Source organism: Pinus tabuliformis, chromosome 8 (assembly GCF_031772625.1).
Source record: "Pinus tabuliformis cultivar Carrire ecotype Pingquan chromosome 8, CPIR1, whole genome shotgun sequence".
NCBI classification, from domain to species: Eukaryota; Viridiplantae; Streptophyta; class Pinopsida; order Pinales; family Pinaceae; genus Pinus; species Pinus tabuliformis.
This window is the reverse complement of record NC_142294.1, coordinates 1,852,551,039-1,852,573,244: the sequence shown is the minus strand read 5'-3', so window position 1 is coordinate 1,852,573,244 and position 22,206 is coordinate 1,852,551,039. Positions and strand designations below refer to the sequence as shown.

The 22,206-nt window shown below is 40.5% G+C and overlaps 1 pseudogene; it reads right to left on the bottom strand.

The window, feature by feature from the left end:
- Window positions 1-21,010: 21,010 nt before the first annotated feature.
- LOC149243667 (taxadien-5-alpha-ol O-acetyltransferase pseudogene) lies at window positions 21,011-21,888 on the bottom strand (annotated as a pseudogene).
- Between the last annotated feature and the right edge of the window lie 318 nt (window positions 21,889-22,206).

Here is a 22,206-nt window from a genome sequence, read left to right as displayed (position 1 = left end):
GTCTCTGAAAGGGGATTAACTATATTGACAAAAATCCAAATTTCCAATAGAGCCCAACTTCTTACTCAACACTTCACGTGCACCATGAGTAGCTACAAAAATCCATGATTGACAGATCCACAACTCCAACAATGGCCAGGCTGGTGTTCCATGCTCCTCTCAAAATAAATTTAGAGTGAGTCTCAACAACTTCAAACAAAAAACAAATGAAGCTCAACCAATTTCTAAATTCCACAAAACACAGGTCTACGGACTCTTTTCATAAACAGTGGGTAGAAACAAAGTTTTATAAGTTTTTCCACATTTTTCCTTAATAAAAGATGCATAAATCTTCTCACTTTTCAATTTTCAATTTACAATTTTCGATCATAATCATATAATTTTCAATTTTCCTTGATTGAAGATATAAATTAAACATGCAATTTGAAAATGTCTAGAATGATGCTTGATTGATAAAATGACTCTAAATATGAAATAAACTTCAAAATAATAAGTAGAAATCAAATTATCTTTCCAAAAAATTTGGTCAACAAAAGCTCTTATTATAGCTAACACTATCAACATTATTAAACAAAAAGATAAAACTATAAAAAACACTAAAAATATTCTTCACTTTCAATATAAAATTTATAAATCTAATTATCAATAATGTTTATATGGTAATTACTCCATGAATATCTAGTCACAAGAAAAAAAAGGGCTACGTAGTAGCTAGTACCTACGGCTTAGCTCAAATATTGCTTAATTAAACTAAAAAGTAATAAAGACAAAGGTTTTATCACAAAAATGAAAGAACTAACAAAATATTGTATTATTGAATGCCATCACCATAAATTAAGAAATATGATTAACTAATATCGTTTATATTAACATATATATGCTTTAATATATATCTTTATTATATATGTTTGTGTTTTATTATACCTATCGCAGGCATGGTATAACACATTCAATTTTTCCTTTGACTGCCTAATAGTTTGTCTTTGACCAAAAAAAATTATCGTTTACCTATAGTTTAACATTAGGAAATCAATTTTTATTATTTATTATTATTATTTAAATTTATTTATTTGCAAATTGATGGGTTGAGGTCTTATAATGAGCTTTTTAGTAACATCTTAATTTAATAGTTGTTATTTTTTTATAGTTCTATTTCTTTTTTATAATGGTAGAAGTGTCCTCAGACACACAATTTTATTAATTAGAAAAGAAATTACATAATAATTTTGCAAGAGTTTACACACACACACCAACTCAATTGCAATCAGGAGAATGAGCTATATATAATCTTAATTTTCTAACCTATTCTAGTTATGGACTACTTATTAAATTAACAAGTGTCCATTTACAATAAATGTCATTCTAACCAATCTACTAACTCTACTCCTAAATTGGAGCCCAAGATACAACATTATTCTAGAAGGCATATCTTTTACAACAATATTCTATTTCTAAGTGTGTCCAATATTTAATTAAATATTCTAAATAAATAAATATTCTATCCTAACTTTGTGAACTATGAATTTTGTATTTTGGATTATTTAACATTCCCCCCCATGATCTAAAGATACATCACAACAGATACCAAGTTCATCTCTGAACTTAGTGAATTTGATCCTCCCAAGTGGTTTTGTGAAAATATCGAAGACCTGATCTTCTGAAGGACAATAAACTGGCTTGATGACATCCTTAGCAATAAGCGATCTAATGTGATGATACTTGGTGTCCACATGTTTTTTTATTGGAATGAAAAACTGGATTCTTGGCAAGATTTATGGCTGAATGGATGTCGATGAATAATGATGTAGCTTCTACCTAAGGAATGCCAAAATCCTACAAAACTCTACGCAACCAAACAATTTCACATGCTGCTTCCCATGCTGATATGTATTCTGCTTGGGCTGAAGAAGTGGCCACTGTAGCTTGTTTCTTGCAACTCCAAGATACTGCAGCCAACCCCATGTTTGTTAAATAACCTGAGGTTGATTCTTGATCATCAATACTGCCAGCAAAGTCAACATCTGAAAATACGCTAGGTACAAAGTTCTTAGTCTTGTCGTAAAGAAGACCAAAACCTTTTGTTCCTTGGAGATATCATAGAACCCTTTTGGCTGCATTCTAGTGGCTATCTCGTGGTTCCTTCATAAAGCGTTAAAGAATACTAACTACGTAAGATAGATCTAGTCGATTTGTTGTCAGATAAATCAAGCTGCCAATCAACTATCTATAAGTAGTGTTGTCCACCTTGCCCCCCCACCCCCTTCAAATTTTGAAAGTTTCAAGTTTTGTTCCATGGGGGTAAGAACGGGTTTTCAATCCTGCATTCCAAATCACTGAAGAACTTATGTTGCATACTTACTCTAAGAAATGGAAATATGATGTGGACATTCGAATACTTCAACTCCAAGATAGTAGTGAAGTAGTCACAAATCTGTCATCTTAAATCCTGCATGTAACTCCTTTTTCACATGTACAATAAGATCATCATTGTTTCTAGTAATGATCAAATCACATAACAATGTAAACTTTGAAACGGGAACTGATACTGTTACCCGTTTTGTAGAGATGACAAAAAAGTGACCTAATTTTGAAAAGGGGTGATGCAGAACGAACATGTTTTTTTTAGAGCATACTTTTTGGCACTTTAATTTTTTTATGTACATTACATTATAGAATCGTTTTAGAATGGTAGTGATTTTCATGCTGATTTAAAAAAGCGAGTATTCTGCATCACCCCCTTTTTTTAAAAGACCTGCGTTTTGGCTTTAAATTTTCTAATGTATAAAATGTAAATAATTATTTTGTAAATTTGATCATTTTTGAAGTGACCGTTTACTTCACATTTTCTTGTTTTTTTTATTTTAATTTTAACTTCTTTTTAGTGAGGTTTTTATTGTTTTGCATTTTTAAATTAGGAGGTAAATATTTAGAATTTTCAATATTCTACATATTTATACATCTTTAATTAATTTTTGAATCCACATGAAATAATTGTTTCTAAAAAACAACATTTTTTAACAATAGACATAAAAATAATCATTTTTAACATAAATATAACTAAAAAACTACATGTTTTGATAATTTTTTGCTAGAATTGACATGTCAAAATCACAATTTTTATACGATAATTTTAACCACAAACGGTTAAATAATAGCTTTTTTTATGAATTTCATGTTAAAAAAATAATAATAATCACTTTTTTTTTTTCAAAAAATAATGATTAACTTAAAAATCAATGCGAAAATCACATATTACAAATATTGAACGTATAACAACTCTAATTGAGTGTTTATTCTTCTCATAAAATGTCAAAGTCAAAACTTTGCAATGCTTGATTTACAAACATAACTTAAATTTAATCAACAATGTCACGTAATCCAAACTCTTCGTCCTCTAGAGTTTCATCATTGTCTTCTTCCACAATATTTTCTGTTTCCTTTTGCTCACTTTCCTCTTCTAATGGGTCTTTGATGTCTGCGAATCTCCCAATGTATGTCTTTCCAAACATTCCATGTAATGGTGGTTCGGGTTCCTTTGCCTTTTTTGCCACACGTGATTCACTAAAGTCCCCTTTATTCAACCCAATTTCTTGCATTGCATCTGGAAGAAATTGAAGAACATTAATTCTTTGCTGAATGAAATTTCACTGTACTGGATCTTTTTCAATTGCAATGCAATTTCTTCCTTTTTGAAGGCAACATGCTAGCGTTGTACCTAATTATCAAGCACAAAAGAAATAATGAACTAAATTAGTACAATGACATATTAATTAAAAAATAACATATTGAAATTCAATTCCATATAATAAAACTTACCTGAGCCAGAAAATAAATCCAGAACCCAATCTCCTTCATCTGACAAATGTCTATAAGATAGTTAATCAATAATTGTGGTTTTTGATAAATTTTAACTATCTCTCCTTTTGCTTTTGATTCCGGGAATCAACCAGCCACCAGCCAGGCGGGCGGCTGGTGGCTGGGTGATTCCCACCAGCCGAGCGGGCCGCTGGTGGCTAGTTCATTCCCAGAATCACCCAGCCACCAGCAGGGTGGGCAGCTGGTGGCTGGGTGATTCTGGGAATCAACCAGCCACCAACCGGGCGGGCGGCTGGTGCCTGGGTGATTCCGGGAATCAATTAGCCACCAGTCGGGTTGGCGGCTGGTGGCTACTTGATTCTCAGAATCACCCAGCCACCAACCGGTGGCCACCAAGCTGGTGGCTGGGTGATTACGGGAATCAACCAGTGACCAGTCGGCCACTGGTTGATTCCGGGAATCAACGAGCCACCAACCGCCCGCCTGGTTGGTGGCTGGGTGATTATGGGAATCAACCAGCCACCAGCCGGGCGGCCAGCTGGTGGTTGGTTGATTCCCGGAATCAACTAGCCACCAGCCACCTCGCTGGTGGCTGGGTAATTCCGGGACTCAACCAGCCACCAGCCGGGCGGCTAGCTGGGGCTGGTTTATTCCCGGAATCAACCAGCCACCACCACCAGCTGGCCACTCAACTGCTGGCTGGTTGAATCCCGGAATCAACCAGCCACCAGCCGGCCGCACCAGCCACCACCCGCCATTCTAGGAATCACCCAACCACCAGTCGGGCAGCCAGCTGGTGGCTGGTTTATTCCGGGAATCAACCAGCCACCAGTTGGGTGGCAGCCACCAGCGAGCCACCCAACTGGTGGCTGGTTGATTACTGGAATCACCCAGCCACTAGCCGGGCGGCCGGCTAGTGGCTGGTTCATTCCGGGAATCAACCAGCCATTAGTCGGCCGTCTGGCTGGTGGCTTGGTGATTCCGAGAATCAACCAGCCACCAGTTGGGTGGCTAGCTGGTGGCTGCCGCCCAACTGGTGGCTGGTTGATTCCTGGAATAAACCAGCCACCAGCTGGCCACCCGGCTGGTGGTTAGGTGATTCCTGGAATCACCCAGCCACCAACTGGGCAGCCGGTTGGTGGCTGGATGATTCCCGGAATCAACCAGCCACCAGCCAGGCGGCCACCCGGCTGGTGGCTGGTTGATTCCCACCTGGCCGCCCGGCTGGTGGCTGGTTGATTCCCGGAATCAACCAGCCACCAACCGGACACCCGGTTGATGGTTGGTTGATTCCGGGCTGGTTGATTCCCGGAATCAACCAGCCACCAACCGGTTGCCCGATTGGTGGCTGGTTGATTCTGGGAATCAACCAGCCACCAACTGGCCGCCCGGCTAGTGGCAGGTCGATTCCGGGAATCAACTAGCCACCAGCCGGGCGGGCGGTTGGTGGCTGGTTGATTCTTGATTCCGGGAATCAACCAACCACCAGCCGAGCGGAGCCAGCAACCGGGAGGGCGGCTAGTGGCTGGTTGATTTCGGGAATCAACCAACCACCAGCCGCCCGCCTGGCTAGTGGCTGGGTGATTCCGGGAATCAACCAGCCACCAGCTAGGCGGGCGGCTGGTGGCTAGTTGATTCTGGGAATCAACTAGCCACCAGCCGCAATCAACTAGCCACCAGCCGCCCGCTCGGATGGTGGCAAGTTAATTCCAGGAATCAACTAGCCCCCAGCCGCCCACTCGGCTAGTGGCTGGTTGATTCCCGAAATCACCCAGCCACCAGCTGGCCGCCCGGCTGGTGGCTGGTTGATTCCGAGAATCAACCAGCCATCAACCGGGTGGCCGGCTGGTGGCTGGTTGATTCCCGGAATCAGCCAGCCACCAGGAGGCCGGAATCAGCCAGCCACCAGCCGGCCTCCCGGTTGGTGGCTGGCTGATTCCAGGAATGAGCCAGCCACTAGCTGGGAGGCCGGCTCAACCAGCCACCAACCGGCCACCCGGTTGATGGCTGGTTGATTCCTGCAATCAACCAACCACCAGTCGCCCGCCCGGCTGGTGGTTGGTTGATTCCCGGAATCAGCCAGCCACCAGCTAGGCGGCCAGCGGGCGGCTGGTTGATTCCCAGAATCAACCAGCTACCAGCCGCCCACCCGGCTGGCGGCTGGCCGCCTGGATGGTGGCTGGTTGATTCTGGGAATCAACCAGCCACCAGCCGGGCAGAGCCACTAACCGGGCGGGCAATTGGTGGTTGGTTGATTCCGAGAATCAACAAGCCACCAGCTAGCCGCCTAGCTGGTGGCTGGTTGATTCCGGGAATCAACCAGCCACCAACCACCCACCCGGCCGGTGGCTGGTTGATTCCGGGAATCACCCAGCCACCAGCTGACCGCCCGGATGGTGGCTAGTTGATTCCGAGAATTACTCAGCCACCATTCGAGCAGACGGCTGGTGGGTGGTTGATTTTGGGAATCAACCAGCCACTATCCTAAATCAACCAGCCGCCCACCCGACTGGTGGCTCCGCCCGGCTGGTGGCTGGTTGATTCCCAGAATCAACCAGGCACCAGTCGGGTGGCCAGCTGGTGGCTGGTTGATTGCCGGAATCAACCAGCGACCAACCGGCCGCCCGCTTGGTGGCTGGGTGATTCCCTTGCCCGGCTTGTGGCTTGATGATTCCGGGAATCAACCAGCCACCGACCGAGTGGCCATCTGGTGGCTGGTTGGTTCCCGGAATCAACCAGCCACCAGCAGGGCAGCCATCTGGTGGCTGGTTGATTCTGGGAATCAACCAACCACCAGCTGGCCGCCCGGCTAGTGGTAGGTTGATTCTGGGAATCAACCAACCACCAGCCGCTTAGGCCCGGCTGGTGGCTCTGCCCGGCTGGTGGCTGGTTGATTCCGGGAATCAACCAACCACCAGCTGGCCGCCCGGCTAGTGGCAGGTTGATTCCGGGAATCAACCAGCCACCAGCCGGGCGGAGCCACTAGCCGGGCGGGCGGCTGGTGGCTGGTTGATTCCGGGAATCAACCAGCCACCAGCCGCTTAGGCTGGTTGATTCCGGGAATCAACCAGCCACCAGTCGCCCGCCGGCTAGTGGCTGGTTGATTCTTGGAATCAACCAGCCACCAGCTAGCTGCCCAGCTGGTGGCTGGTTGATTCCGGGAATCAACCAGCCACCAGCCGCCCACCCGGCTCGTGGCTGGCTGATTCCCGGAATGAACCAGCCACCAACCGCCCGCCCGACTGGTGGCTGGTTGATTCTGGGAATCAACCAGCCACTAGTCGCCCGGTTGGTGGCTCGTTGATTCTCGGAATCACCCAGCCACTAGCTGGGCAGAACCACCAACCACGTGGGCGGCTGGTTGCTGGTTGATTCTCGGAATCACCTAGCCACCAATCGAGCAGGCGGCTGGTGGCTAGGTGATTCTGGGAATCAACCAGCCACCAGCCGCACAGTCGCCCGCTCGGCTGGTGGCTGGGTGACTCCCAAAATCAACCAGCCACCAGTCGCCCGCTCGGCCAGTGGCTGAGTGATTCCGGGAATCAACCAGCCACCAACCGCCTGCCTAGCTGGTGGCTGGGTGATTCCGGCTGGGTGATTCTCAGAATCACCCAGCAACTAGCCAGGTGGGTTGTCGGGATGGGGCGGCCCGGAATCTCCTAGCCAGCAGCCAAGCGGGCGGGCGGGTCACCGGGGTGGTGCCACCCTAGGCTGCCCCACCCCCGCGGCTCGCCCGCCCGCCCGGCTGGTGGCTGAGTGATTCCGGGAATCACCCAACGACCAGTCCCCTGCCGCAGAGGGAATCACCCAACCACCAGCCAAGCGGGCGGGCGGGCCACCGAGGTGGTGTGGCCTGGGCTGGTGCCACCCCGATGGCCCGCCTGGCTGGTGGTTGGGCGATTCCGGGAATCGCCCAGCCACCAGCCGGGCGGGCTGCTAGTGGCTGGGTGATTCCAGCCGCCTGGGTGATTCCCGGAATCACCCAGCCACGAGTCGGGCGGGCACGGGCGGCTGGTGCCTGGGCGATTCCCGAAATCACCCAGCCACCAACCAGCCGGGCAGGCGGGGTGGTGCGAATCACCCAGCCACCAGTCGGGCAGGCGGGCGGGCCGCTGGGGTGGCCCGGCCTGGGCTGGCGCCACCCCGGTGGCCCGCCCGCCCGCCCGGCTAGTGGCTGGGCGATTCTGGGAATCACCCAACCACCAGCTGAGCGAGCGGGCAGGCAGCCGGGGTGGCACATTTTGCGCTGGCGCCACGCCGACGTCCCGCCTGCCCACCCGGCTGGTTTCTTGGCGATTCCGGGAATTGCCCGGCCACCAACCGCCCACCCGGCTGGTGGATGGGTGATTCCGGGAATCACCCAGCCACTTGGCGGGCGGCCCACCCGCTTGGTGCGGCCTGGGCTGGCGCCACACCGGCTACCCGCCAGCCTTCCCGGCTGGTGGCTGGGGGATTTCGGGAATCACCTAGTCACGAGTCATGCCAACCGGTGGCCTGCCCGCCCGCACAGCTAGTGGTTGGTCGATTCACGGAATTGCCCAGCCACCAACCGGGTGGGCAGGCTGGCCGCCGGGGTGGCATGGCTAGGCTGGTGCCACCCCAGCGGCCCGCCCGCCCACCCGGCTGGTGGCTAGGCAATTCCTAGAATCATTTTTTTTTTGTATCTAGCATGTTATGGTTGAAAACATGTTGAATTTATACTTAGGAAAGAAAAATGGTATCCTACCAAAAACATTAATGTCTTTTTTTCCTCATAAACAACTTTGTTTTGCACATAAAAATTTGGTTTTACTAGAATTTTTTTAAAATTTTGATAATTGACCCTACAAAAAAAAGTCATTGTTCCAGTATCATCACTTTCATTTTTAAGCTATATTTTGCACGAAAATTTCATAGTATATTTCGTAGTCACTGCCATTTTTAAAACATGTTCAAAATTGACCCCTAAAAAATAAAATCATCGTTCCAGTATACACACTTTTCATTTGTAGCACTGTTTTTGATGTTTTTTCAGGGTTTTTGGGCCAGAGTTCCCATTTTGAGTTTATAGTTCTCGTTTCAAAGTTTACATTGTTACATACATATATGACAAGAATCACCATATGTTCACCCTTTTGATGTACATACAAAGTATCATCAAATTCGCTTTGTTGAAATCCAACTTTCCGAAGGTATTCATCCATTTTGGCATACCAAGCTCATGGAGCTTGTTCTAAGCCATATAAAGCCTTAATCAGTTTACAGACTTTATGTTCTTGCCCTTCAATTTCAAAACTTGGCAGTTGTGTCATATATACATCTTCCTATAAATCCTCGTGGAGAAAAGCACTCTTTACATCCATCTGATGAACATTCCATCCTTTTTGTGCTACTAATGTGAGTGTTAAGCAGATGGTGTTCCATTTTGTTGTAGGAGAAAACGTCTCCTCATAATCAATGCCTTCATGCCGCGCAAAACCCTTAGCCACAAGTCTAGCTTTGTACTTGTTGATTTCTCCATTTTGGTTGTACTTAATTCTGTAAACCCATTTGCATCCAATGGGTTTAACACTTTGAGGAGAATCAACAAGTTTCCAAGTGTTGTTGTCTTGAACTACCTTATATTGTTCAACCATAACTTGTTTCCATTCTTTATATTTTACTGCCTCTTTGCACACGGAGGGTTCAGTAAAAGCATTCATGATTAAGGCAAAATTTCCTTCATTCCTCGGGGACCCCCTTGTTCCTATTTTATTTTTCTCATCAAGCCTTACATCTTTCAAAAGTTGAACAACTCATTTTGGTAATTTATGTTCACTTGTTTGAGATTTTGAAAAGTCACCATCGTTATAAAGAGGATTAATGTAAATAGAGGTACATTGATCAACTGCAGATTCTGGGGGAAGAGAATCATTGTCAGAAGAACTACTGCTACTAGGAGATTCTGATGAACTTCTAGAAGACCCAGACTGCATTGGTAAAGTAGACGAACTAGATGAATCATCTTTAGAGGCAGGAAAATCAAGTTCATACCAATTTTGTGAATTTGGTTGACTTTGAATGTTTCCTTTCCTTTTATCTCCTTTTGTTTCCAATTTTCGAAGAAAATGTTCTATTTCTTAAGCACTCTTACTCTGAGTTTCATAAAACATTACATCTTTGTTGGCAATAAATTTCCCATTTGACATAATCCTGCATTTCAAACTTCGTGAGTCAAGCTTAGTTCATTTTTCTTTTGGAACTATGGCTTAACACACGGAACCAAAACCCCTAAGGTGTTTAATTTTAGGTGTGAAACCAAACCATGTTTCATAAGGTGTGATTCCATCCAAAGAAGTAGTGGGAGACCTGTTCCTTAAGTAAACAACTATATGGATTGCTTCTGCCCAATAAATGGGACTTAACTTTTTACAAGTTAACATAGATCTTGTCATCCTAACAAGGTGTGTTTCATTCTTTATACTACTCCATTTTGCTGTGGAGTGTAGACATTTGTAAGATGTCATTTGATCCCATTGTCTTTGCAACTTTGGAATTCATTTGAACTAAATTCTCCTCCATTGTCAGTTCTAAGAGTGCCAATCTTTTCTTTGACTTCATTTTCAACAAGTTGACGAAATTTTTTAAACTTTTCAAATGCCTATAACTTATGCTTCAAGAAGTAAACCCATGTCATTCTGCTGAAATCATCAATAAAGAGTAAGAAATATTTGCAACCTCCTAGAGAGGCTTGCAAGGGTCCACATATGTCACTATGTACTAATTGCAAATTCCTGTTTGATTCCCATGAGCTTTTCGGGAAAAGTTCTCAACTTTTTTTTCAATGAATGCAAGCTTCACATCTTGCATTTTCTTTCTTGAAGGTAGGAAGTCCCTTAACAATTCCTCATTTTTGCAATTGAGAGAGATTGTCAAAGTTTAGATGTCAATATCTCACATGGAATAATATGATAGGTGAAATGTTTGTGTTGGATGCCCCCGCAAAGTTAGAATTCCTTGGAATAATCGTTCGTTTCATTCATAACAGTTTTCCATCTTCATATCATGTCATCATTATTTTCATGGTCTGTTTGATTGAATTAATTTTAACTAAGCTATCCTCTAAAACCACCTAGTGTCCAGCTTGTTAGATCGAGACTAAAGACAACAAATTCTTTTTAAAGGTGGGTACATACCATACATTTGAAATCAATATTTCTCCAATGTCAGGAAGATAAACTTTAACGACACCTTTTCCATAAGGAGTATGTTTTGTATCATCAACAAGAAATATTGAACTAAGGTGGCATGGTTGGTAGTTCCAAAAGAAGTCTTGTCGAAAAGTCATGTGTTGAGTTGCTCCTGTATCTAAAATCCATGCATCTTCATAATCACTTTGAAAAAAGGTGGAAACTAATGCTGTTGATTCTGATCTTTGACATGATGTGAAGACATAATCCAAACCATCATTATCTTGATCAGTGGAAAATTGACTTGTGTTTTGATGGAACTTTGGAATTTTATCAATGGAAGTCCTACAATCTTCTACAAAATGGCACACTTTGTTACGTCTTCTGTAGAAAATTTGATTCAAGTCTCTGCCTCTTCCTTGATACTATCCTCTGCCTCTTCTCTAACCTCTATTTTGAGTTGGCCCTCTACCATGACTTTGACCTCTTCCTTGAAAGTTACCTCTATTTTGAAAGTTTCCTCTGCTTTGACTGTTTCCTCTTCCTTGAAAGTTTCCTTTATTTTGGCTTCTTCCATGACCTTGTCCACTATGTGCTACTAGATGTTGATTGAAATGTCCTCTTCCTCTAGAATTGTTAGTTGATGATTTACTTGTGTTGGCTTCTATGAAGAAGACATCTTCCCCTTGTTTCTTAGTCCTAAAAGTTTTTCCGTGTTGAGCTAACATCTCACTTAGCTCATCAAACTTTAATTTATCTAACTTTCCAGTCACTTGTAGAGTTTCCAAAAAATGCGTGTAAGAAGAAGGAAATCCAGCAATTAGAATTGTGGTCATGAAACTATCATCTACTGGTGGAAATCCAACTTTTACTATTTCTTGCTTAATATTTTTAAGCATAGAGATATACTCAAGGACATCTCCTCCTTTAATTAGTTTTTGTTGAAGCAACTTAAGTTGTAGATCAAGGTTTTTTGATTCAGGTTGTGTATCAAATAGAACTTTGAAAGTATGCAAACCAGACCATGCATATGAGGCATTTTCAATATGACTATACATCACATCATTAAGTGAAGACTTTATAAGAGCTTGTGCCTTGACATTTTTAACTTCCCATTTCGCAAGTGAAGCTACATCGGTGGGTTTATTTGGCTTAATGTCTACATCGCATATATCTTGCCATAATTCATTATATATTAGAGTGCTTTCAATGAGATGATTCCATGTTTTGTATGATTTTACTTGTAACGAACCTCTTTTTCCTACCCGGATATTTCGCCCTTAGGCTCCATTCAATTAACGAATTCTTCATTTACAATTAAAATTCAACTCTTCCCAAGAGTACATTGAGTATGTCGATATATAATATTTATTACTTATATGAGGTGGAGCTATGATGTGGACTTTTTCATCTATAAGACATTATGTCAGTCAATCTTTCGTCATACAGCGTGCAGTCAGCAACCCTCTTTGATGACCTCATGCAAGAATTAATGAACAATAATTTAAACTTAAGGTAACTCGCATGGCCGCATGGCTAGGGAACATGATCCTAAATCCACATGCATAGTCAAATGGTTTAGTGATATACCTATTTATGTAACATGCAAAATCAGTTAGACTAGCCCCATAGGATACCATTCTTTGACATGCATGGCTTAGAATATATTGAATCTTTGTTTATATCATTTAGGGGCATTGTCCCCTAGTTGGTTTACATGCACCCACATCTCATGCTATTAGTTATCCCACACCTTAATCTATATATGGCCACCTCATGAAGTTAATTTCATAGAAACATTAATGAGATCATTAATATAAACATCCTACCATTATCAACTCAAACAAATGTTGCCACATTTCTTATGTACAACGGTCACAAGTAAATTCTAATCATAAGTAAAAGTAGATCCATGGCCTAGGTAATACAACTACCTACTAAGCCTCTTCTTTTGGAGGCAATAAGAGTCTCAAGCATGAATATTTACCTTAACAAGGGATTATATATACCAATATTAAATAAGGTCTACACATTGATCCTTTAACAAGCTAAATTATAATTTCATTGTTATGAAAAAATTGTCACTTGCAACCATATAACATTATCTCATAAATGACGTGAGCACAGGTAATTCACAGTCACATGTAATTCCTTCAATCATTCTCATTGCTAGAAAATTTATATAAATTCTTTCATAAGCTAAATGAAATTAAGACAAAAAGGGAAGAAACATTATACACACATTCCATGCATCTAACACCAATTGAATCTCACTTGGAGGGAGGTTCACCACCACGCAGCCATGAATCACCTCTAAGTCCTCCCGAGCCGAAGATCTTACCAAGGATCAACTATCCTCAATTGATCGATGCACTGGGTATTTAATACCTTCCTTCATGATTTAGTTACCATTAGCGGCATCCCGCTTTATGAATTTTTCCATTTTCCTAGGTCTTATTCGGAAAAGCTCGTCTTTATCTCCCACGACGCTTTTCCACATAAAAGCTTGCCTTTATCTCCCACAAAGCTTTTATGTCTGATGGATCTTTATCTCCCATCCATCCAATGGATATCCAATCCATCCAAGCTTATCTAGAATCACATCTAGAAGCTTATCATGAAAGATTCATCTATATCCCATTCCTCATGGGATTTGGCAATCATCTCCTCTCTCTTGGTGCTCCACCCTCCAAGTGATTTATTTTATTAATTTATTTAATAATACATTTTCTTTTCACATCGCATATCACCTAGCTTTCCTCAAATGGGGTGTAGAATAGTTTAACCCAGAAAGGAGGGTATCAAACCTAACTTTCCTAAGCTTAGGTCTACAATCTTTAATACAAAATGGAGGATATCATACCTAGATTTAACTTAGCTTAGGTTTACAATAGTGTAGTGCATGAGGGAGGTGTGTTACATACTCCCCCCTTAAATTTTACACCATCATCGATGTATCACTGCATCATATCCTCGCTCACAGGTAGCTGGTTTCCAAATCAACAACTTTCATGGCTCTTCCATCTGATGCAAACTTTCCGATTTACATCTGCCACAAGGAGTTCTCCCAACATCTCTCCTTCCATAGCTACATCAGTCTTAAGAAAGGTTCCAACATCTCTCCTGCTATAGCTACATGTCACACATTTTTTTAAATCATTTCTGAGAATTTATCGATGCAAAGTTTAACTATGATAAATATCATAATATGTTACTATTAAAGCAGTTATTGTGTATCGTTTATTTTATCTGAAGAATTCATGTCCTCTGCACATTCATGTCTCTCAAAATCTAGTGACTGAATCTTGTGTAGTCTCCCACAACCCAATGATAGAACCAAGTCATTGTACAATCGAGGCCACAAATACATCCTAATGCACATCGATCTATAACAACTTAGTATCCATGAAATACTGCACATCACATGCAAGAGTATAGAGATAATGTCAGGAGCCGTGTTTCACCATAGTTGAATCGTGTTTGCTCTGTAATGAATAAAATATATAAATAATGTAAAGTTCGTGGTTTTAAAAAACAACCCCCATGGTATTTTAAAAGTTAAAGAAAAAATAGGGATAAAAAAGCTCTTACGTGAAAGGTAAATATTACTTTTTACAAGAGGTTTTGAAAACAACTCATGGTAATAGCCAATGGTATTTTAAAAGTAAAATAAAAAACAAAAGGGATACAAAATCTCATACCAAGTGATATTTAAAACTTTTTACGTGGAGAAGCCCGTGTTTTTAGAAACAACCCATGGTAATTGCCCATGGTATTTTAAAAGTAAAAGATACTTTGATAACATTGGAGAAAAATGGTGTGATATAAATAGTTTTAATCGTTCAAATCTAAAGATTTTGACCGTACCAAGAGTCACGTCTCATCCAAATTTTCTGAAAAAAAAATATTATTATAATTATAAAAAGGATAATATATAAGCCTTATATAGTTAAATATAAAAAGAAAAGTGGGTCTCAAAAAGGTATATATAAACTTTATATGATTATAATCTTATAATATATATAAATTAAAATTATATAATATATATAATTTATAATTATATATATATATATATATAAATAATTTATTATTATATAAAAAAATTTATTAAAAGAGTGAAAAAAGAAGAAGAGGAAGAATAGAATATTTTAAATATATATATATATATATATATATATATGAGATTTTTATAAGAGAAAAGTGGAAATATATTTTATAAATTAAGAGAATATATAAAATTAAAAAAGAAAAAAGGAAAAGAAAAAAAGGTTTTATATAAAAAAAAAAATATTATTATAAAAAAAAGGAGTGATTTAAAAAGGTATTTAATATTTCAAGAGTAAAATGGAGACTGGTAATGAAAGGTTTCCTGAAACCTTTGGTAAATAAAGGTTTCTTGAAACCTTTGGTAAATATGTTTATACATTATTTCAAATCAAAGGATCGCTTGCAGGAAGAGAAATCATAATCTCTATCTGTCCTGTTGGAAGAAGTAATTATGTTAGTCCTAAATGTGCTAACCAATTGGTGATTCCTAAATCAAATATAGTTGAAACAATCAATGTGCTCCATTATTGAACCCTTTTGTTTGAGACTTATCAATTGGCTAAAAAAAGTGTTGCTTTTTGTATCCTCATAAGGTGCTATCAATTCTTCCGTAAAAATTGCCCAAGTGATAAATTGTTTACGAGAACAAAGCCATTGATACCATACAAACTGATTTGGTTCCAAATATAAAGTTGCCATACGTACCTTTTGTGTGTTTTGCACATTATTGAGATCGAAGAATTGCTCCATCTGTAATATCCATGTGGCGGGATCCTTGCCATCAAACTTCCTCATATCGATTTTCGAAACATGGTGAGTCTTCAATCCAACATTAGAGTCTATGGAATCATGATTAACATTTCTTTTGTTCTCATCATGAGTTTCATTTAGTACTCTTTCACCCTTAGTGACCATTTCTTGTAGCAACTTATTCATATTTATCTTCAATTCGTCCATGTCTGTCTTCAAATCTATCTTCAAATCATCCATCTTGGCTTCCACGTCAATCATCTTAGCTTCTAGGCCTTTCTTTAAACAGTCCATCTTAGCTTCTACACCTTTCTTTAAACCATCCATCTTAGCTTCTACATCTTTCTTTAAACCATCCATCTTAGATTCTGTTCCTTTTTGTGTAAGGGACAGTTGTTGCACTTGGTCTTGTAATTTTGATATATCATGTTGCATTTCTTCCTCTTCTTCATGAGTCATGCTAGAGCTTTCAGGTTCCTTACTAGGTGTTTGCATTTTCTTTCCTCGGGGCATCAATTACCGATAATAATTCTTTACTATGCCCTTTGAATTCCTTCAAAATAAATTTTCAAACCAAGCTTAAGCAAAAATTTAAGAAAATCTACACACCTTTTTTCACTTTGTAGGAGCTCGATATTGCCTCTGATGTATCTTTGTACTTTCCAATCATCTACTTCTAAATTTGTGAGTTGTAGTAGCCCTCTGTGTCCTCTTTCCAATGCCACAAGTCTGACCCAAATTGGATTCTCCAAGGAAGAGTTATGTGAAATCTCCCACACTGACTTGCTTATAGACTAGTTCAGTAGAGCGAACTTGTACGACGTGCCACGAGTCACTGTTTGAACCTTTGGCTCTAAAACACACATAAAAGAAACTACAGTCCGTCCTCTTTCTGTACCTTTTTACGAAATTTCAATCCGATCCTCAGAGAGAAAGTTATGACGATTTTCCCCAGGTCACCTGTTTTGAATGTAATTCAGGAGTCTGCAAAAAGACCAACTTCCTCAAATCATATCTCCGAAAATATCACGCGAAAAGCTCTGAAATTTGGACCCACGGTTCAGCACCAATTCTTCTCAAATGGGTTTTGTTGCAACTTCTGAAACGTCACAGAAAAAAAGTTATAGTGAAAATTCCATGATGACCTGTTTGGAGCAGCGAAACCCTAGAATCCAAAGCTCTGATACCAAATGTTATGAAACCAACTCAAGAAAAGATAGAAAAGAAAGATCAACGCCTTAGAATTCAGCCTCATCGAGGGGGCAACCTCCTTTACATTACATAAATGAACAATTCTTGGATGATACAAATGACAAAACCTCCTTTCTATATATAGGAGTCTAAGGAGTCACAATATAATCCAGCCGACCTAACAATAATAATATAAAGCCACAAAAATAACAATAGAGGGATTCTATGGGGCACAGAAATAACAATATGGGGGTAATAGGGGCACAACAATATAAATAAAGGGTATAACTACAATAGTAATGGGGTAATCACTAGTATTATAGGGACCAAACAATACGATATAAGAAATTTACAACTAAATATTGGAGATTATACTTTTACCTCAAAATTCACCGTGAAAACCTTATGTTTTTACAATAGTGACATTGTTTTGGGCTTACCTTGGATGGAAACTCTAGGTTCCTTTATTCTGAATACAAAGAAGAAGTTTTTAACATTTTCTTAGAAGAGGAAGAAAATAACGCTCCAAGACTAAAACCAAATTTAGTAACACCAGAAGATGCCTCAGATATTTCAAAAGTAATGTCTCAAGAAGGTAAAAGGGTATTACAAAATATGCAAAAAGAAATTGACAAAATTAATGTTGACAAAAATGAAGAAGTTTCTCGATTTAAAAACCATAGCGAAAAATTATTGTCGCAAATTAAGAAACTTAAGAAGGATAAGTCATTGGAAAACAAGGTACAACAACTTATCGAGAAAGAAGCATCAAATGTAGGAATTCAAGTTGATGGCAAAACAACAAATACCGATCTAGTGAATATGACAACTCAAGAAGCCAATTCAGTTAAAGAAATGACACACTTAGATGTTGCAGTTCAAACAATGAACATCCCAAGTGAATGTTCCATAACCATCTCAACAACATCTTTGCCAGAAGAAAATATAAAAATTGGCACATGCCTAGTAAGGAGAAATCAAACCAAAAAAGTTCCATATCGACATCTGAATCATGAGAATAGATGAATCAACCATGCTACATATTTGAACCAGTTAGAACCAAGACAACAAAATAATGTTTCAGAGAATAAGGACGTAACATCAATTCCATCTTATGCTGACAAGTCGTTACAAAATTTTAGCGATCAGAATGCTATACAGAAGATTAATCTTGGATGGTCTGATCCCTTCTCAGTGCGACAATTTTGTTTGTCACTAAGAAGATCATATCAACCTGTATCGATGAAGATGGTTGTTCCAAGAGAGAAAGACTTTCAAAGCCAAAAAAGAGATCAAGCCTTTTTTCATTGATAAGCTTTGAGGACAAAGCTCTTTGAGGAAGGAGGCAATGTAACGAATCAAATATATAAATAATATAAATATAATGTAAATGATAATAATCATAATTAATTATTAGTTAAGTAGTAATTAGGTTGAAGAGGCCCCGGATATGGGTGGCACAATTGCATTAAATGAATGTCAGGCAAGGTTGTAAAACCAGGTACTGCCAGCTGCAGGGCAGCGTGGCTTTCCAGGTTCTCACCTTGCGCAAGAGGGATGGAGTTATTAAGGTTGGATACTGTAGGATTTTTGCATTTATAGAGTGCGTTGTTCAACGCAACACTGTGGTTGTTATAATCATGTCGATCCTGTATGTTCTACTCACACCTCGTGCTCAGTCTACTGCTCCGAGCCCTGGTTATATGTGGTTTATGGTGACAAGCATAACCTTGCAAACAGAGGCAAGCTCCAGGCTGACTCTCTGTATCTCTAGAAGAGGTTCTATTATGCTAAGGATCCCCACAGAAGGAATAGAACGGTTTTAAGGGGTAAGCTCTCCAAAGCTCTTGAATTTAGAATTGGATGTGTTGCATCTCCGTCTCGGGCTTTCTCTGTGCATTTAATTCGGTCTCTGTGTCATTCTTTCCATCCCCCTATTGTTGTCTCTGGTCTCTCTGTGCCTTCCCCTTCACTTTTCATAATGGTTCGCCAGGGCAAAAGGAATCGCTCCCGAGGGAGACGTGGAAGCGGCAAACATCCAACCGCCGGTCATTCTGTGGAACCTGAATAGTTGCCTATTAATCTTCCCTCCTCTCATGAGGATGTGCCTCATTTGAGCTCAGGGCGCAAGCCAATTCCTAATAGCGCTTTCCAAACCACGCATTTCAAATTTCAAAGCAATCTGAATAGGCCTCTGATTACTGCTCACATCACTATAATCCTTTCGGAAGAAGAAAATCAAATCTCCCCTCTGGCATGCATCGCTCCTGATCCTTCTCAAAGCAGTGAGCATTCCATGGATGAGGGAAGCCCGGAGAATCGGAAGAGTGATAAGTCTAGTCAGGATGAAATTCCTAAAAGCATTCCGCCCCTTGAAGACATAAGCCCAGTAGCTGGGGAAGGGACTCTTGGCGCCATAAATCATTCCTTAGCGAACCCTGTCAGCGAGACGGATGGCAATGGAAGTTTGAGGATTGGCAGCGAGTGTCTGGTTGCGGAGAAGACTCTTGGTGAGGATATGGAAGTTTAACATCACCTGGGCCTGCTTTTCTCCTTTTTCTGTTTTTGATACTGCTCAGATGACCACCTCCAGGCATTTCCGCTCACAGTCAAGGTTCAGCATCTTCAGCCTGTTGTTTTGGCATCCCTTTGGGGAAGTGATGGTTTACTTACCAACTGGCTTGCTAATAATTTTGGCTTTTCTGCTATCAATGTCTCTATCTTCGTTCTATAAGTCTTTCTCTAGGTTTTATATCTGTTTTCTAGCTCTATGTAACTGGTCTCCCCAGGTTCTTTTTGTAAGGGGGCAGTTCTGTTGTGTTGAGTGCTCTCCAGTTCTGATCTCTGAGGCCTCAACTCCATGTAAAAATATTCCACTTTTCAGTTAATAGATTTTAGTATTTGCAGAGAAAAAAAAAATTAGGTTGAAGAGGCATGTCTAATAAGACATGACTCTTCATGAAGAGACACTTGCGTGGTATATAAGCAAGCCTCTCATTCTCATTCTAACTCATCATCATTCATTCTTATTCATTTTAATATATAATATTTATATCTTCATGGATATCTTGATATTCCAAGTATTTTGGAGTAATTAATCTTAAGAAGGAACTTTGTTTGCTTCATGCTCTCTCAAAATCTAGTGATAGAATCATGTGTAGTCTCCCAGAACCCAATGATAGAACCAAGTCATTTTATGCAAGTTAGGGGCTGGAAGTTAGTAGAAAAACAAGTTCCCAACCATGTATGCTATATAAGCCGAAGACACAAGAAAAATTCATGCTAGAAATCATTACAAACCAAAACAAATAACTAGTCTATTCATTCATACACTGACGCAAACCTGCATATAGGATTAAAATTCAAGGATATCTCATTCTCTTGGTGCCTCAGGTAACGAAGTTAAATCTTGACATGCTATGTTACAAATTTAAAATAATTCTCATGGGTCCTTAGGTAACGGAGATAAATCTTGACATGCTTTGATACAAATTTAGAAAATTGCAAAGTAGTCAAATTTCACACATAAACGAATAACATTTTGATTATACACATACAAACTCAAATACAATGCATGTACATGAAATTTAGTTTCCAAATTTACAAATAAAGGTTGAGAAAATATATCAACAATCTCTAACAAACCCCAACAAAATTTACTCAGGTAAACATTGATTCTAATACTACCTTGTTATTACTATTTAACCCTAGACTTCAAAGGATATATATATATATATATATATATATATATATATATATATATATATATATATATATATATATATATATATATATATATATATATATATATATATATATATATAACCGTTACAAATTCACACCAGACCATTCATTTCTGTTTCGAGGGCTTTCATTGCTGAGGATGGCAGGCAGAGGACCATCATTACTCCCCTCTTGTTCTTTGGTGGAGGTAGCATTAAAACTTAGCAGCTCACCCCGCCCAAAGTCGACTTGATTAAATCACAACCATCTCCAGTTAGTAACATACATGTCTTTAGTAGATATTCACACATCTGTGATCTCTGGGCCTGAACGTTTCATCTCAATTGAAGGATATGCAGGACCTCACGTACTCCTCGTTTACAGATAGTTTTGCCTTCTTTATCATCTTTACAGTATGCAAAAGGGATCCACTGACAACCCCTTTGTGCAGTAACATTTCCTACACATCCCATAGAGAGAGCATTGCCATAGTATCCTTCTACAATTGAGGGCTTCAACACCCTCCTCACGTCCACACCGAAAAGAAGCCTGACAGCGGCATTAAGAGGTATTCCTAGAGCTATCGTTCTCGCTCGCCATGCTAACGCGGATAAAACCTCGAATGTGGTACAATGCTCCTTCAGCTCTTCTGCGACGGGCTGTTTTATCCTTTGTAAAGCATCCGAGGTGAATAAAAACGAGAAGTTGACCAGATCATCGGCTTTCACAGCAGTGAGATCTATGGGAGAATTAGGGTTGACGAGGAATCCACTTTCAAGGAACTCTTCATGCTGAAAAAGAACTATAGGAGGCTAGTGGGGTTTGAGAACTTCTCTCTGCCATACTGGTTCAATGGAAAGCTTCACCTCTCCTCTAGCAATCTCTGCAACTCCCCTAAGAAACTGCATTTCCCCTCGACCATCACACAGATTATGGATGAAACTCACACCAACAACAAGGCCCCCGCATATGAAGCGCGTTACCTATTATTTTCAAAATAAAGGTCAGCCAATACATTAAAATGATTAATGACAAAGGGAGACCCAACACAATGAGGAATGAAGTTTACCTGAGGTATGACTGGCGGGACTTCCTCGACCTTAGTAAGCTGATGCAGCAGAGGGTCGAATGAGAGTTTAGGTTCTTCCAATATCCCCAATTGTGAAAGGCTGGTGTCTGTGGCGGCTTCAACTAAGAGGGTGCCCTCTCCCATGCACTCTACCTAGAGTTTTCGACCATCTGGAGTTTTCTTTACTCGGCCTGCAAGTGGATAATAATAAGTCAATGCTTCTGACAGTGAATCCCGAATAATTTTCACAGGATTTTGGGGTTTATGAGAACCATTATCGTAAACAAGCAATGCATCAAATCTAAGTCTGAAGAGCAGATGGTCGTCTAGATTGGAAAGATAGAGGATGGTTTTGGGAGAAGTCCGGGAAGGTGGCACCATGATAGAACCTATTACGTTTACATACACCTAAACTTGGGAGCAACTGGATTACTATGTGCTTTTGTGAACTTACGGGTGCTG